General features: G+C 49.6%; 1 protein-coding gene across 1 annotated transcript in view; it reads left to right on the top strand.

Moving 5' to 3' along the window:
• LOC137643590 (peroxidasin-like) overlaps positions 1-7500 on the top strand; it is a 107496-nt gene that overhangs the window by 21796 nt on the left and 78200 nt on the right. The window lies entirely within an intron of this gene.

The following is a 7500-nucleotide window of genomic DNA, read 5'->3' on the forward strand; positions in this document are numbered from 1 at the left end:
ATATTGGCCACCATCTTGGTTGATTTCACCGTTGCGCGCCATCCTCATTCCTTCCGGCGTTTAGGCCAGCCTCCATGATACAATTAGATTAGGAGGAGCCTGACAAGGCCAGAATAGAGAACAATGGTGGGTCCATCAGGGCGACATGGCCATCTCACCCAAAAATAAATTTTTCGTTTCGCTCAAAATCCGTTTTTTGGGCTCAAGCTATGTCGTCCTGATGGAAGTGTACCAGATAATTAATGTATCGTGGATTTTTCCCTTTTGTAGTGCCTTCGACTCCTAAACAATATTCCTTTGGTCTGATTGACCACAGAGACCTGTGACATTTCCGTTACATGTCACTTCAGATAAGCATATACTATGTTACCGCTTCCTGTCCCCCTGGCAGGGAAGTCCTATTTGAGCGTAAGGAACAGCTTGAAGTTACTTGATAAAGGAGCTCACATAGTGTTGGAGATACCTGCCGGTCGCAGGGTCAGATAGAAGAAGGTAAGTACAACGTGTTGGAACAAATTACTTTGGTCTAGATGATTTTGCATCAAGAAGGAACAATATTGTAACATTGTTCATACCATTATTCTAATAATGAGGTAAATAAAATTCTCTAACAGTGTTTTTATTTCATGTGTGAGGGTGAAATAAGACGCACATGTTAACAAAATTCCATTTTATTCAGTGAAATAAGAATTAACATGTAATAAGGAAAAATCGTAATGGAATGCATTTAGTAACAGACTTAAGACATCAGAAGAAGTGGGTGTGGAATCTGAAAAGGAAAACTTACCAATACACACATTAGTTCCAGAGGAACAATAAAGTTTTTCTAGAAAGTCTTATATACACTTCATGTTAAAAACATGTGACACGTGTTTCTGTCTATGTGACTTCACCTTTGTAGAAGAACAGTCCTTAGTGTTACAAGGTGGCACTTAAAATCACTGTTTCGCGCTAAGGTCAACACAGGCACCAATGGAGTTACAGTCCCGAATAACACACTGTTCTACGCAGCACTAAGCAGCAGGTTTTAGCACACTACCTGCTTCTACCACATAACGCTTAAGCTTGTGCACCTGCTTCGCGTAGTGTTTGAAAAACACTCTGGAGGATTTCCAGCCCGTGAAAGAGCGAAGACTTTTGAAGTCCATCGACTGACAAAAATTCAGGGAAGAGGCGACTTTCCTGGGATCATGACCTGAGGGTGTACTGTCAGGATCTGCTCTGCGAATAAAGTAGATGATCTTCGCCCTTAGTTGTTTGAGTGACACATCTGACCCCGATGCTTCTCCCTTAAAGAGCTGTCCTCGGCCAAAGTCTGAATTTCTTCAAAGATAGACCTTTAGACTCTCCACTGGGCATAGAGAGACATCTTCCTTTAGAGGGCAGATTCTCCAGGGGCCCCACCTTTTGGTGGGAAGCTCGTTCTTGGCGAGAAACATTGTCGTCAGGAAAGAGGGTAAGCTCGCCTGTTTCAGCGAACTGTATCTGGCCCTCTTCTCTTAATAAAGCTACAATTTCACTGACTCGGGCTCCCGAGGCGAGAGCAAAAAGGAAAATGACTTTTGGAGTCAAATCTTTCAGAGGGCAAGACTCATTGTCCAGACTTGAAGCAAAGTGGAGCACCTTGTTAAGAGACCAGGAGATGGGTCTCGGTGGAGGTGCAGGTCGGAGTCTAGCACATACCTTTGGCAGCTTGATAAAGATGTCGTCGGACAGATCTATCTGGAACGCATAAAGTAATGGTCTTGTCAAGGCCGATTTGCAGGTGGAAATCGTGTTGGCTGCCAAGCCCTGTCCATGAAGGTGAATAAAGAAGGACAGACAAAAGTCTATAGAGATTTCTATAGGATTTTTAGCCTTGACAAAAGACACCCATTTCTTCCAGGATGAATCGTATTGCCTTCTGGTAGATTTTGTTTTGTATTCCTCTAAGAAGTCCAAACATTTCTTCGAGATCCCAAACCTCTTCTTTACGGCTAGGGAGAGAAAATCATGAGATGAAGGTCTCGGGTTTTCCTTGATGAAGTGAAGACAGTTGACTTCTGAACTTGCTGGGAGAGAACTGGGTCTGGCAGAGAAATTAGCTTGGGTTGTAACTCCAGGATTAATGGGAACCAGTTGTTCCGTGGCCACTTGGGTGCCACTAGGGCTGCTGTTCCTTGGAAGGTTCTCAGCTTGGTGAGGACTTTCAGCAGAAGGTTGGGTGGAGGGAACAGGTAAATCTTGGACCATCTGTTCCAATCCAGGGACTTGGCGTCCACCGCTTCCGCTCTGGGGTCCTCGTATGGGGCCACGTAACGAGGAAGTTGCTTGTTGTCACTCATCGCGAAGAGGTCGATCTGCAGTTCCGGGACTTATAGGGAGATGAAGAAGAATGAGTCTGCGTCTAGGACCATTCCGACTCTATCGGGGTTGTCCTTGATAGAGCATCTGCCATCGCGTTGCGGAATCCTTGTAGGTAAACTGCTGAAAGGTGCCATCTTTTCTTGTCCGCCAAGCGGAAGATGGGCAGCAACATTTGGTTGAGTAGGGCGATCTTGAGCCCTGACGGTTGAGACAACTGACTACAGCGGCGCTGTCTAGAGTTAGACGGAAGTGGACTGAGGGACGTGGAGACAGCCTCTTCAGAGTAAGAAGGACCGCCATGGCCTCCAAGATGTTGATGTGGAACGTCTTGAATAGGGGAGACTATGTTCCTTGAACTTGTCGTTGATGGGAGTGCCCCCCTCCCCCATCCTTCTAGCGATGCATCCGTGTGGATAGCGACCGACGGAGGCGGTGGTTGAAGAGGAACTGATCTTCTCAGGTTCTTTGCCTCTGACCATGGCTTTAAAAAGTGAGCAAAGCCTGGTTGGCAGAGGTCTCTTAAGATCTCTTCGAGCGATGGATGTGCATCTTTTCCAGACTCCCGATGCATCCTTTAGCTTGTGCTCGCAGCACTGGGTCTGTCACTGAAGCGAACTGGAGGGAGCCGAGCACCTGTTCCTGTTGTCGTCTTGAAATCCGTTTGGATTTTAGGAGTCTCTTGACCGATCCCGCTATTTCCTTCCTTTTCTTCAGAGGGATGGAAAGACGGTGTGACTGAAGGTTCCAATGGATTCCTAGGCATTGAAACTTCTGAGTTGGAGAAAGTCGAGACTTTTTGTTGTTGATCTTGAAACCCAGATGTTCCTGGAACTGGGCCACCTTTCTGGAAGCTTGCAAGCATTCTTCTGAGGATGCTGCTCATACCAGCCAATTGTCCAGGTAAGCCATCACCTGGACGCCTTGTAAGCGTAGCTGTTGGACGATCATTTCTGCATGCTTCATGAAGATCCTTGGGGCTATGTTGAGTCCGAAGGGCATGGCTTTGAAAGCGTACTGCCTTCTTTGGAGTCTGAATCCTAGGTAGGAGGAGGCCAGAAGGCGTACGCTAAGTCTATTGAGACTGAGTATGCCTTTAGAGGCAGTAGGGCTCTTATGTGCTGAAGAGTTAGCATCTTGAATTTGTTGTTTACTATGAACTTGTTGAGAGGGGACAAGTCCAAAATAACTCTGAGTTTGTCGGAGTCCTTCTTGGGAACACAGAATAATCTTCCTTGGAACCTGGTGGACTTTACCCTCTTGATCATCTTCTTGTTCAAGAGTTCTTGGACATATTCTTCCAGGACGGGGGTGGAGTGTTGGAAGAATTGGTGGAAGGTTGGAGGTCGTGTTACCCAGCTCCACCCTAGTCCATTCTTGATGATGCTGTTAGCCCAAGGATCGAAGGTCCAACGATCCTGGAAGAGGTGGAGTCTTCCTCCCACTGGAAGCATCTCATTGTTTCTGGTCTCCCAAGGGTTTACCACCCCGGCCGCCTGCTCCCCTTCCTCCTCTCCCTCTGGATGGACGTCGAGAGGAGTCTTTGCCGGAGCCTCTACCTTTGGGACGAAAGGTAGTTGACTGTCTTTCATAGGCTGGTGTGAAGACTGGTGACTGAGCCACCACGGGCTGAGGGAACAACTGAAAGGTCTGTTGGGGCTGAGCCACCAACTGGGGAGCAGCGGGTGCCAGACACTGGCGTTTAGCCTGCCGCTGCTTGGGTCTGGGCTTATTCGATTTCTTCTTAGGTTAGGGGCCCTCATCCTGAAAAGATTTCCTCTTCTTTGACATGCCCCACTTGTGGAGAAGGTTCCGGTTCTCCGTGGCGGCTCTGTCAACGATCTCTTTTACAAGGTCACTAGGGAAGAGACCTTTCCCCCAAATATTTAGGGAAATCAGTTTCCGGGGTTCGTATTTGACGGTGGCATCCGCAAACAGGAATTCTCTACAGGTTTTCAGGGCCCTGATGAAGCTGTAAAAGTCCTTCGTCAGGATGGCAAGATGGGTCTTAGCAAAGACCATGTAGAAGCCTGGGGTCCGAGTGTCCCCGGCCATCGTCTCCAATTGAACTTGGTGAGAAAGAGAGGCAGCCAGCCTCTCTTTCGTGTCCAGATCCCGACGCAGAAGGTATTCGGAGAGCTTGGGGAGGTTTTCATTGAACTGCCGTCCTGCGACGTCAGCTTCCAACTTTCCTACGGAGAAAGCTTATTGGATGTCTTTCCAGTTCTTGTCGTCGGGAGGAAGGGCGAGGGAGAGGGGCCTACATTCCTCCAATGTAGGGCAGGGTTTCCCTTCCTCCACCGCCTTCAACACGGCCAACAGGGATTTTTCGGCGAAGGGAAAGACCATGGTGGCAGGGGCAAGAAAGGACGGGTGTTTCTTGCTTAGGGCCGGCACCTTGGAGTTGGTGTAGCCTTTACTCTTAAGGCAGCCGGCCAGAAGAGCTTGAGCCTTTGCATGGTCAAAGACAATGACCTCCTCAGGCTCGGTTTCCTCCTTGGAAACTGGCTCAAACTTGAGACGGATGTAACAGTCCGGGTATGCTTCGAAACTAGGCCAAAACTCCACCTCTTCAAGGGGGATGGCGCCTAGCTTATCATTGACGAAGATTCATCCACTCGTGATTGGCATGTGTTCTGCATGCCTCCATTGGTTGGTCACTGAGCAAGGGGGAAGATCCTTAACATTGATCTTCCTCGAGGTCTGTTTTGACAGACGGAGGATCTCCCTCTTAAGGTCTTCATCTCTCTTACGAAACCTTTCGTCCAGGAGCACCACCAAGGCCTGGAGGCTATCCTGGTTGTCCACTATCACCGGGTTCCGAAATATGAACGTAAGTAACAGGGGCGGGGGGGGGGGGGGCGGGCGCCATCGCCCTCGGAGTCAGGAGCCTCCGCATGCTCCTCCTCTTCTCGACCCTCGGCCATCAGGGTCCTTTCGGTGTTGTCCGACACTTCCGACATCTGCTCCACTTCGTCAAGATGGAAGTCTTGAAGTGCGTCCAATACATCCGGTTCAGATGTCAGCTGGACGCAGGGGATCTCAGGCTTGGAGACAACAGCATTTGCAGATGCCTTTGGAAAGAGCAAAGCTCTCATCTTCTCGTTTGGGAGATAGGGCCCCGTGGCGTTCTTCTGGAAACCACGCACCCATTTGCGTAGTTTCTCTCTGGCGATGTCCCTGGCCTCCGCTGATGGGTGGGGGTCCTCAAATGCCTCATGGAGCAGGTCTTTGCAGACAGTGCAAACCTGCGGGTCCCAATATCGGAGAGTCCCTTGGGCAATGGAACAATTGGCGTGGGTTCGGCACGCCAGGTGGCCATAGAAGTCCGGGCGCCGAACGCTGCAGAAGGCGCTCTCACACCGGATGTACTCCTCCTGTAAAAGAAAGAGGCACATGAGTCTACAGAAATCTTTTACATTGACTTAAGGTAATCTTAGATTAGTCTTAAAGTTATTTAAACTTACAATATAAGAATCCTTTCCAAGTGTAAGCTTAGGATAGGTAAGCTGGAAATTAAGCAGAAAAGACACATACTTGTATATCCCGCCCAGCCAATTGCCGTGACCCCACACCACAACTGATTCCACAGGCTCCATAAGAGCCTTAAGAGGGGGAAGGAATATCCACATTGGATAAAGCATAGCTTAGACTTCCTCCAGGGAATTAGTCATGGTGAGAGGGGGAGCTGAGTTCATTCAACATAGAAGAAAAGGGCAGAAATGATTCTTCCCAATTCAGATAGGTCCCAGCAAGGGACTGTGCATGGATACACAGAGTATGCTAGAAGAATTTACTGCACAACTATACACCATAGTTTTCTGCCTAGGGTATGTACTATACCATAGATGTACTGGCTATCATATATAGCTATACAATAGACACTACCGGCGCAAGGCCAGCAGGGAAGAGATGACAGTCCAATGAAGTAGTATGATTAGGTGGCGGCGGCAGCGTGACGGCATGCCGGAAGCTCACCGGGCGCCGGCAAATCTCCATCGAGGGGGGAACCCCTCCCTGTCATCAGTCTATGTGGCAGAGAGAGAGAGCGAAACCTCAGGCTGATGGCAGATTGCCGGCAAGTCGGCGGCCCCCAGCAGTCGGCAAGCAATCGGCAAAGGTATTCCAACACTGACGTCAATCAATGAGACAGAGAGGATACCGGGTTACGCTGATGGCTGTTGCCGGCAGGGTAGTGATGCTAGTGGACCGGAGAGAAAGGATAGAAGAAGAAAGAGGGAAGGGCAGTAGCTCACTACCCGAATCTTGTCTTCTTCCGGAAGGAGTGTTACAATCCAGGTGCAACGGAGCCGGCAGCCGGCAGCCGGCTAGAGTTGCGGGTGGCAGCCCAAGGGAGGACCGAAGAACACTCTAAGATAGTGAGGTCTTCCGCCGACAGACCGATCTGTCATATGCTATCCCATAGATCGACTATATCCGGGAAGCCTAGCAGTTCGGACTAACCAACGAAAGGACCGAGCCTACCCCACAACCCACCGGCACACGGTGGAGTTGTAGGACGGCGGACAGAGGTGTGATTGGTAGGCCAACACTAAAGGACAGAGGCGGGAGGGGCAAGGGTCCTGAGGGGGAGTGTAGGGGAAGGCGTGAGACCTCACCGACACTCCAGTAGGTGGGGGGTCTGTTTCAGTACCAGCACTATCCTAGGTGTAGGAAGAATTCATTCTCCAGCCTAGAGTAGGTTAGTACAGTGAAGGTACAGCACTAATGTACTGTCCTAAACTATAAAGAAACAGAATCCCCTGTCCTGCCTACCCTAGGCTAGGGAAACAAGTCCCCAGACCAAGGAAGGCAGGTATAGGACAAGTTGCTAGACCACAGGGAGGAAGGGTCGTAACCCTACCAGGTGTGGACTAGGGGGAAGGGCAGAGCCCCCCAACTTTCGCCGACCAGCAGAGACCAAAAGGAGAGTTCATTCACCTAATGGGGTAGCTGGGGAAAGAACGACTGGTACTCTGAGGCTCTGTCCCAGACTCAAAGCTCATGTACTATGGCTAGGAGTGGGGAAAGAAAATCCTGGCCTAACCTCACTTGAATACGATTCAAGGTAAGGAGGTCTAGGATATAGCCTAGGCTACCTCAGAGGGAGGAGATTACCATGGATAAGGTAACTGGGGAGGTGGGAAAGTATACAAA

Source organism: Palaemon carinicauda, chromosome 7 (assembly GCF_036898095.1).
Source record: "Palaemon carinicauda isolate YSFRI2023 chromosome 7, ASM3689809v2, whole genome shotgun sequence".
Classification (NCBI taxonomy): Eukaryota; Metazoa; Arthropoda; class Malacostraca; order Decapoda; family Palaemonidae; genus Palaemon; species Palaemon carinicauda.